Source organism: Cornus florida, unplaced genomic scaffold (genome assembly GCF_030987335.1).
Source record: "Cornus florida cultivar Cherokee Brave unplaced genomic scaffold, ASM3098733v1 CherokeeBrave_3.0.0_Hap2_Chr11, whole genome shotgun sequence".
Lineage (NCBI taxonomy): Eukaryota > Viridiplantae > Streptophyta > Magnoliopsida > Cornales > Cornaceae > Cornus > Cornus florida.
In genome coordinates this window covers 118,639,604-118,650,870 of record NW_026775581.1, presented here as the reverse complement: position 1 = coordinate 118,650,870, position 11,267 = coordinate 118,639,604, and the positions used below count along the sequence as shown (strand labels likewise).

Genomic DNA, 11,267 nt, shown 5'->3' with positions numbered 1-11,267 from the left:
CAGAACACCCAGAAAAATATATATATAAAAAAATAGAATAAACCCATTAAAATGCCACAATATAAATCAGAGAATTTCATTGCACCTCCCACTTTCCTAGAAAAAGACCACAATTATTACTTCCTTTTAAAAAAAATTAGTTTGAAGAGACATGAAACCCTAATTTATGAGTTATGCTATTGTTGATCAATTGATTGGAGAAAAACCGAAAAATAATAGAAACCCTATAAATCCCCGATTAGGTCGAGTTAGGAGAGAGAAGAGTTAGGAGGAGAACTCTACTGGTTCGGATCCATGAGTAGAGAAGGGAGAAATCTAACCGATGGAAACTAAAAAAATAGAAGATGGGGAAGGAGAGAGTGAGCTGGCCTGATTTGATGATAATGTGTGTGTATGAATATCTTGGGACAATAAACAGTGATGGTTGAAGAAAATAGAGGTGGTCATGGTGGTGGTAATGTTGCAAATGGTCGGATGACGTGTAGCGGTGGAGGCGGCGCACGGAATAAGGGAACGAGAATGGGAGGAGATAGAAGTGGGGAATTAGGAATTTGGGAATGTGTATTAGTGAGGGTAATAAAGTCTTTCAAATACACTATTTTTATTATTAATATACTGTAGACACTAAAATTTTAATGGGTTTTAGTTTTGACAAAATGACCCATTAAATATGGGTTTAATGTTTAATTAAGTTATTTAACTGGACCAAGCTTAGTCCACTTAAATTATTTAATTAGCCCAGCCCAGATGATTAAATGGAAAGATAATCATTACTAATAAAATATATTTGAAATAATTATTTTTAAGGATAATTATCATAATATAACCGACCCGGCTCAGTTATAGTTTTTTCCTTATCAGGAGAGGATACGTGTCATCATCTTATTAATCCAAGAAGCCTATAAATAGAGACCTGAAGGAAGGAGGAAGGGGGACACAAATTCAGAGTCCAGAAATCCAGAGACTCAAAAATTCAGAAGGTTCAGAAATTAAGAGAATCAGAAATCCAGAGGCCAGAAATCCCGAGGGCAAACCTGAAGGCGAAGAACACCAAGCACATTCAAAGACGTGCCGTTCTTCCTCAAATTCAACAAAGGACACAAATTCAGAAGTCAGAAGTCCAGAAATTTAGACACGAATTCAGAAGTCCAGAAATTTAGACACGAATTCAGAATTCAGAAATCTAGGATCCCAAAGAGAAATACAGAAACTCTCACCCCCAACATCCAAACCTAAAAGCGAAGAACACCAAGCACATCCAATCGTGCCGTTTTTCGTCAAATTCCACGGTGATCAATAACAAGCACAGCCAAAGACGTGTTGTTTTTCATCCAAATTCCACGGTGATTCAAGATCAAACTTGTACAACCCTTGGATCCAACCAACCAAAAAGGAGATCGAATCAGAGGACCATATTCTTTGGAATATTATTATAGAGGATTGTACTCCCATCTTTATAAATTAATAAAAATCTATTTGCTCCCAATTTTGTTATCTTATTTGCAGACTACAAAATTTGTGTATACATATACTCCCTCCGTCGCATAATAGTTGTCCATCTTTCCTTTTTGGATTGTCCCAAAATACTTGTCCATTTATCAAGTTTAAACAACATATTTCACATCTTTTCATAAAAAGACCTTTAAAATTTTAAAAAATTTCAAAATTAATCATATATATATTTAAACTTGAAAAGGTAACTTTGTAATTTTTGAAGGGAACAATGCAATAATTACAAGTCTCCTTACAAAGTTCTACTCCCCATAAGAGACATCTAATATGGGACTGAGGAAATACTATTACGGATATAAGGGTATAAATGACATTTTATCAATAAGGGAGGTCAATGTAATAAGTGTCAAATGCTCCACCAGAGTGTGATTTGAACAAAGGAAAATAATTCTTGCACCTTATAGTTGCAATGAATTGTTAGATCTACTCTTTTAATTGGTCAATTATGCAACAAATAAGAAAGTAGAACCCTCCACTTAGTTGTATTTAGTATAAATAACTAATTAAAAATTGTTAGGTTAAACAATTCACTGCAAGTGTTCTGTGTAAGTGACAAATAGATAGGAGAAAGAACCATGCCTTGTAAGCTAAATCAGTTTATTCGAATAATTGAAAGTTCATTTTTACGTACTGGAGGTAGGCAATTTGATATTTTCTCTCTTTTTTTTTGCCGGTTGATGAAATATGATCCCTATATACAGTAGACCTAAAGCAGGGGCAAAAAACTTAGTTTATTTAGCAATAACATGAACTATACTCTAGATTTATCTGATCAATCAGTCAAATTTTTATTCAACTTTATTACAAGTTCGGGTAATAGATAAACGCAACAAAAACTAGACCAAGGAAAAATAAAGAGCAACTAAAAAAAGCTGCATGGCACTTAGGAAAGAAGTAGAACTAGAGTTACTAGGATGTCTATTGTTCCTTCTAGCATCAGTAAAACTTTTTTCATTGAAGGGCGGAGTGATGGCTCATCTTGGATGCACTAGAGGCCTACTTTAACCATTCTCTCCAGTTTTCGCTTGTTAACTTTCTCATCACCCACAAGTTTACCCATCTCATTGGCATCAAAACAATCAAAAATCCACTCTTCAAGAATGGATTCATCATCTAGAAGACCACAATCCACACTCCGCCGGCAACATATGATCTCAAATAACACAATTCCAAAACTGTTAACATTTGCTTTAATTATCACGGGCAGTTTACGATGCCACTCAGGCGCGACATAGCCCTTTGTTCCTCTAATCCCGGTAAAGGACCTAGTTTCATCAGGTTTTAGGAGCTTTGCCAATCCAAAGTCACAAATTTTGGCACGTCTAAACTCATCCATGAGTATGTTTTGAGGTTTGATGGCACAATAGATGATCTACGTTTCACACTCTTCGTGCAGATAGAGAATGCCTCTGGCAATGTCAAGAGCAAGTCCAATTCTTTCATCCCAACTCGGCCGGTTTTCAGGCACAAAGAGTATATCTGCAAGTGACCCATTACTCATGTATTCATTTACAAGAAGCCTCTAAGACCCTTTAAAGCAGTAACCAAGCAGCCAGACTAGATTCCGGTAATGGGTTTTCCCAATCACTTTCACCTTTTGCTAACACTTTATCGAGTCTCTTCACAACATCCATTTTGTGAGTTGACAACACAGTACCTTTATAGACCTTCCCAAAAGATCCATTACCCAACTCGCTGAAACCATTAATTTGTTACTTGTTCTAGTTCTGCATAAGTGAATGCTCTTGGAGCAACATCCTCACCCAATTCAACATTCCCCTGCTCAGAGATCTTCTTACACTAAATTTAATTTTTTGAAACTATTTCTTATTATTTCATTCCATGTTAAATTTTGTTGGATCTATTTGTCTCCCACTCTCTGTGTAAATCAATTTTCCTCTTCTCACACGTGTATACTAAAAAATAATAATAGATAATATAATTATAGTGGATCTTTTCGCTTAAAACCGCATGACAGTCTTCGGGGTTTTTCCTCCAAAGTTAAATGATTTTCTCTAAGTATTAATTTATACTTTTGTTCCACAACTATTCCGCCTTGTGCAACTCACAACGTCTACATACTCGACGATATCTGAAAACTCGGATTTAATTATCTCAAACATTTCCTAAAGGGATCCAAGGGTCATAAATCAAAAAGAGATGTAAATACCCTATATCTTGGACATTTTAAGGTAAGCAAGAGAGCAAGAAAGAGACCTACCATTATGCACACATTTGACCGTTGCTAGTAGGTAACATTTACCATTGAGCTTAAGTTTTGAACGTCATTTGTTGGTAGAACTACCACCGTTGAGCTTAATCTTGCAAATCATTCATTGTGTTTATCTTGAAAAACCTAGAGTCCAGCTTTCGCTTGAATACTTTACTTATAACTTAAGGATCTTGAACTTGTTCGCATATATCTATCTTTTGAAAGGTTCATTGTTGTACTCCAAATTTCAAATCCTATTCATTAAGAGTTAGGGCTGCAACTTGGGCGGGCTAACTCAGCCCAACCCAACCCCAACCAAAAATTTTAAAATTTGGGCTTAAAATTCACAAATCGGGCTCATGTTCGGGTTGGGCTCGGGCTCAACTCGAACCCAACCCAAAACCCAAAATAAAAATAAAAATAAAAATTTATTTTTTATTTTTTTCTCTCCTTTCTCTCTCCCGCCGTCCCTCAGCTACCGCTACCCCTACCGCCGCCACTATCCCTCGGCCTCAGCCACTGATCCACTGCCGCCGCCGTCCCTCGCCCTCTGCCGCTGCCGTCACTTCCAAAAATTAAAACAAAACCAATACATACAAGTTAGCAGTTGCAGAGAGAAAGGGGGGCAAGCTTGAGAGTTGAGAGACAGCGGCTGAAGCTTGCGAACAGAAACCCGAACTGGAACAGCGGGCGATGGAAGCTGAAAGATATAGTTTTTGATTTTTTTAACAATCTAAAATGATATGCCGATATGGGTTTTGATATAGGTAATAGGTTTTGAACTTTTGATTCTTGCAGACAGATAGATAAACTGAAATATATGGGTTTTGAACTTCTAATTGTTGTAGATTTTGTAGTTCGCAGTTGCAGAGAGAGAGAGAGAGAGAGTTGAGAATGAGACCAGAGATGGAGGCGATTGGGGAGGCTGAAATGATTTGCCCTAAAAATATTTTATTTTTTAATAATAATATAATCAAAATATATATATATATTTCTGAAATTTTTTTTTTAAAAAAACCTCAACCCGTCCGAAAATATTTGGTCCGGGTTATGACCATAACCCATGTTGGGTACAATTCGGGCTGGCCTAACCCAACCCAATTTGGGTTGAGGTTGGATTAGGACTGGGCTGGGTTGGGCCAGCCCAACTTGCAGCCCTATTAAGAGTGCACAGTGGGTTGGTGTAACCCTCGGAAGAAAGTGAGCTTGTGAAGCTTTTATGTAAAAAGTTTGCTTTCCACCTATGAAGGAGAGTGGGTTTGCTTCTCACTCGTGAAGGAGAGCAGGTTTACTTTTGACCCAAAAGAAGGGTCGTAAGGTTTCCTATAGACCTTTAAAGGAGAGTGATATAATGGATTTAGAATCCTCAAGAGATGCTCTTGAACCTTGAATATAGACCGGGGTGCTAAACCACGTAGGTTATGGCTTAGTGTTCTTTGTATTTGCATTTCTCTACCTTTTATCTCTATTTTACTTGTGCTATTTAAACTTACATATTCGTCAAATCTCTATTTGAACTCCAAAGTGTTTTATTTGAATGTCATGCTTGGGTTGAGTAATTATTTGGTTGAATTGAATATATGGTTGCATGGAGTAATTGCACTTATATTTGATCCTTACATAGAGTAGAACAAAAGCAGGCAAAAATCTTATTTCATTTAGCAATAACAAGAACTACACACTTAATTTTTCTAAACAATCAAGGGTAAATTACACTCAGACCCTTTGAGGTTAGGTTATATTTCAGCTAGATGAAGATTTTGGTTTTAACTTTCATTTACACCCCAATTTACTTTTTGGCATTTCACACATGCGAATTAACCCTTTTACCCTCAATTTTTTAAAATAAAATATATATATTTATAAATGGCAAAAAAGCCCCTCTATATATGATTGTGGGGGTCTCATCTCCATCCTCTAACACAAAACAGACTCAAAGAAGTTCTACCGATCCTTCAACACCTGGATTTATGCCGCAACACCCAAACAACCCCTCTCTCTCTCCTCCTCCTCTCTTTATCTCTCTAAATTTATATGTATATCTTAGATCAACCCCGTTCTCTTTTCCAATTAAGATTAAACATTTCGGTACTTTTATTCTTGTGTATAAATTCCTGAAGATGATATTAAGTCTCCAAATCATTATTATATTTGCAATATGTATTGTTCCAATTAGAACCAAGTGCATCCAATCATGTGGCACTTCTTCAACCAAACACCTTCCTTACCCTTTCGGCTTCTCCGCCAACTACCTGAACTGCGTTTGATGTCACAATGGATTTGTTGGGGAACAGCGAAAGCAAAAGAAAGAAAGAAAACAACAAATTCAAACCACAACACAAGATATATACGTGGTTCACCCAAAATCAGGGTTACATCCACGGATGAGAAGAGATTCACTATATATGTAGAGATATTACAATTGTAGAGAATTTCAACACCGGATCATACACACAAACTCTTCCCGAGTTCTCCGTGTACTCCATGAGACTCCCTCTAGCCATCAGTGTTCACTCTACCAAACCCGTAACTCACCCCTACCAGCGTCGTACTCCCTCATGAGGCTACATCTCTCTCAACTCATAACTCTCAACAATAGCCTAAGTGTCTATTTATAGAGTCACATACCCAATTCCTTTGTGGACAAAGATTACAATTTCTTAGAGCCCAATTCACGTCTCTATAAGAAATTACCATAAAAATACACTCTAAAATAGAAACTAATAATAATGGGAATTCGAGACATAATTCCTAACAGGATGATCTGCGTTGCACACTCTTCGAGTAGATAAAGAATGCCTCTAGCAATGTCGAGAGCAATTCCAATTCTTTCATCCCAACTTGGCCGGTTTTCTGGCAAGAAGAGTATATCTGCAAGTGCCCATTGCTCATGTATTTATTCATAAACCAGAAGCCTCTCAGGCCCATCAATGCAGTGACCAAGCAGCCGGACAAGATTCCGGTGATGGGTTCTCCAAATCATTTTTCACCTCAGTTTGAAATTCCATTTCCCCTTCTGCTAAAACTTTATCGAGTCTCTTCACAGCCACCATTTTATGAGTAGACAACACAGTACCTTTATAGACCTTCCCAAAAGATCCACTACCCAACTCTTTGCTGAAACCATTTGTTACTTGCTCGAGTTCTGCATAAGTGTATGCTCTTGGAGCAACATCCTCACCCAATTCAACATTCCCTTGCTCGAAGATCTTCTTATATGCCCACACACGATTTTTGTAGTATATAAGAACTCCAGAAATTACAAACATAACAAATGCCAAAGCTACAAGCAAAATACTGATGATCAGAATGTCCAATCTTAACTCTTTCTTGCTTTTTTTAGGCTTGTCAACTGGGACTTCATTCATAATGGGTTTAGATGTTCCCACCTCGATGAAAGCAGTTGTTGATTCACTCAGCAATCTTTTTCCATATCTCAGAGGAAGCCTCTGCTTTTTGCACACACCATCCTTGTATAGTGTAGCCTCACAGTTACAATCCTCAAAACACGCTTTATCAAAATCTTTTGCGATTAGCACTGATAATAACGCCGAGTATTGACTATCTTCCCACCAGGTGTTGGGTAATGGCATCATTGCGTACTCAGCATTCGCTTCCTTGTCTTTGCAACTTGGTGCTGTGAAATTCCCCTCGCAGCCTAAAATCTACTTGCCTGGATCAACAAAATCGAATCCTGGAAGACATCTACAATCAGCTTCCTCATCCTTTAAAACACAAAACCCATTAAGGCCACATAGATGTTTAGGATCACACTTATCGTTTGAAGACTGCCATAGAACTGACCAATTACCTATTTGATCTGAGCTGTGTGAATAAACCTGGAAGAGACCATCCACATCAATTCTCATCAGATACATCATTCCTTCTTTAGGATATCCTCCTGTTGTTAGGTTTTTTAGGATGGAACTTGAATTTAGCAAGTAGAGATAACAGTTCTGCCCAGGGTGAGACAAAATATCCCCTTTGAGTGGTTAGTAGCTGAAGCACTAGAGAACAGTTCTGCCCCGGGTGAGAGGTGCTGACCGGGCAAAAGTGTGCATGTTGGGTGCTCAAAGCTCTGCCATATGATCTGTTGATCGGAGTTATAGAGCACAAAATTGCCGGAATAAAGAAGCAGATTGGTCAAAGGTAGCTATAGATATGTCTTGGCCTTGTGTCGGCTGCAAGAATAATTGTCCATCGCTAGACAAGAGCAAAGTGGTATTGCAAGGGACTACCCGCAGGGGGTCATCTTTGTTGGCGGTCCAGACCACAGTTGTAATACCCCTGATTTTAAAAGGATAGTCTCGGTATTTTTTAAAAATTATTTTAATTGCATTTAATTATTTAGTTGATTTCTTGGCTAATTGTTTACTTGTTTAATTGATTTAATTATTTTTTAAATGTGTTAATTGATTTAATTGTTTAAATGAAATTGTGTGTGATGATGTGTATTTATTTAGGAATTTAATTATTTTATTTTATTTTTATTTTCATATTTTTAGGGAATTGGATATGGATAGTAGTAATGGACCAACTAATTGGGCTCCATGGACTACTTGGATAAGGGGTTTAATGGGTACGGATAATTACCCATGTATATGTATATTTAATAAATAAATAAATATATATATATATATAAGGAAAGTCATATATATATTTATATATTACATATAAAAAGGATTACACATAGATTATACGTACCATATATTTTAGTTACCTTTTTAGTATTTAGATTTTATTTTATTTTTATTCTTAGTTTGGCTTGGATTGGGAAAAGGATTAGTGTTATTTTATTTGACTATAAATATATAATTATAGGGTTGTGAAAGAGGTTAGAAAATATATTACGTACTATATTTTAGAGAGAGAAAGAAGGAAGAGGAAGGAAGAGAAAAGGAAGAAGGAGGTTAGGGTTTTTATCTAATCCCTAAAGGCAAGTTCTTTTCTAACTCTTCTCCTTTGATTCGTACCCTATGCATGCTCGATTAGTTCTAGATTCTTTAAATAAATTGATTAGATTACTTTGGAAGCTACAGTTCGTGTGTTTTAGTAATGAATTTGTGATGAATTTAACTCTTTACGGAACTGGGTATGGTTTGTTGGTGGTGTCATTATTAGTATTTTTTTTTTTTAAACATGAATTTGTTTGCATGAATAATGGCTTAAAAGAATGAATCAGTTTGTTACCACAAATAGAATTCGTTTTGCATAAACTAAGCACGCCGAACGAGAAGGAAGGGATATGAAGTCAAAGGCTTTAAATAATGATGCAGCAGTTTACTTTTCTAATTTAAATTTCCTTCTCTTATAATGATGCATCAGTGTGCTTTCTAGTGTAAGTTTCGTTCTCCTCTAAATGACACGTGAGTTTGCTTTGTAAATTTAAATTTCGTTTTCTTTTAATACTGCATTAGCTTGTTAATTTTAATTGAAATTTAATTTTTGGTTAGGTGGGTAGGAATAAATCTTGTATTCATGAAAAATAATAATAATAATTAGTTATGCATTAAACAGTTTTTACATATATATATATATTATAATATTAAATTAATATATTTTTGATTGATGAATCTGAATTAAATATTTATTTAATTTAATTAGATTCATTAAGAGTTGGAATGCATGTTTTAAGTGTACATGCTAAGTATGGAATTTAATTAATTTTAGAAAGGATAAATTAATTAAATATTGTTGGATTAAATTAGTTCAATCAATGGTTTAGATTTAAATTAATTTAATGAGTACATGGGGATGTACAATTTAATTGAGATGCATGTTAAATTCTTGTGATGTAAATTAAATGCATGCTAATTAGAATTGATATTTTTGCTAAAATAAATGCAAATGACGTGTATAAGATTTATATCATATTTATTTGGTTTATTAGATGTAAAAATATATATATATTTACATTATCCTTGGATTGGAAACTGTTATTTGGATATGCTATGGATTAATGCACCATTATGGGATGGGGGCATATTAGGGACGGATTAACTTACGAGTTAAGTCCTACCTATTTTTAATAAGGGAACGGATTAACCATAGTGTTAAGTCCTACTTAGTCGTGTCAGGTCAACGGAATAGTTGGATGACATAGTATTGAAATAATAATTGGATAGTTTATTTTTGATGGTTGGATAGGACGGATTTTAAATATATAATTATACACCATGATATGAGCTTGAGTCTCAGGATCAGTGGTTAGGGTGCGTATATTGCCAGGGATGTGTAGCTAGATATAGCGTAGTTGTGTACCCTGGTAGGTCTAGGTACTCATGCCCACTATATGTGCGTTTTGCATGTTGCCTACTATTCAGGTTGAGACAACTCTATAGTCTAGTGAGGTTCCTTTAGTGTGTGTATATATCTATATATGGACTATTTAGTTATTGTTGAATTAATTAGGATGTGTACGTGTATCGGGTCTCTGTTTGGGATGTAGTAGATTAGAACTTGTATTTGGGACTGACCCACCATTATTTTTCAGGTGTTCGTCAGTTCCAGTCTTAGAGATTGTTCGTGCCGAGCAGAGACAGCCATTCATTCTTCCGACTCTACGTAGGACTCTTCTTCATTAGTAACTTATTATTTTTTCGATTCAGTTATGTCAGTTAGGATATTATTAGGGGTCCACAGTATGGATTCCCGAGTTGTAGTTTAATTAATTACTGGTATCAGAAGATTGGAGGATTTTATTATGGAATTTTAATCATTATTTATTTGAGGATTTTTAAATAAGAATTTATTATTTAGTTTTCCTTTCAGCTTATCTGTTTCTTTTTAATTCATCTTGTGTTCCAATGCTTGTTTAAATATTAATTGTTTGATATCCCTTGTATTCTGTGCTCGGACTTGATCACCCGTGGCTCTAGAATCGAGGGGTATCACAACAGTCTTTTCGGGAAGTCCAGCTATAAATATGCCAACAGCATAGCCATTGGCTTCCTTGTAAAAGCCGAAGGCGTATACACCGGAACCGGATAGCCAAGAGGAGTTGGTACTGGTGGGTGTTAGTGAAGAACCTAAGCTTATATTGGATTGTCTTTGTTGAGCTAATGTTGTATGCAAAGCACAGAGTTTAAGAAAGAACAAGGTAGCCATTACCATCTTCTTTTTCTGTGTTCTCTTCTGTAGGTAACTTGATGTTCTATGCTTCTATAATACAAATTTAGGGGCGTGTTTACAAATGAATCCTTAGACTGAAAAGTCTATGCGACTAAGTCATATAAATGTCCATGCAGTCAAGTCATATAGAAAGTTCTCTAGTATTTTTCTACTGAGAAAGTTTAACATTCTAAAGTTTGACATTATGGTTCCAATAAATATATGCAACATGCCCATAAAGCAAAGTCCCCAAAATTCCAGATTCAACAATTGGATGAGTACTTTCAACAGAGAGAGATGTATTTAATAAAAATAAAATACGCACAATTATAAATAAATAATAATAATAATAATTGGCATAAAGAAAATTTTGTATATAGTTGGAAAACCCTAGAAAACCAAGGAAACCACCCAAATAAAAGAGGAATCTGAT

General features: G+C 35.6%; 1 pseudogene; it reads right to left on the bottom strand.

The window, feature by feature from the left end:
* Window positions 1-2,348: 2,348 nt before the first annotated feature.
* Window positions 2,349-10,840, bottom strand: LOC132281965 (G-type lectin S-receptor-like serine/threonine-protein kinase LECRK3; annotated as a pseudogene).
* Window positions 10,841-11,267: the final 427 nt, after the last annotated feature.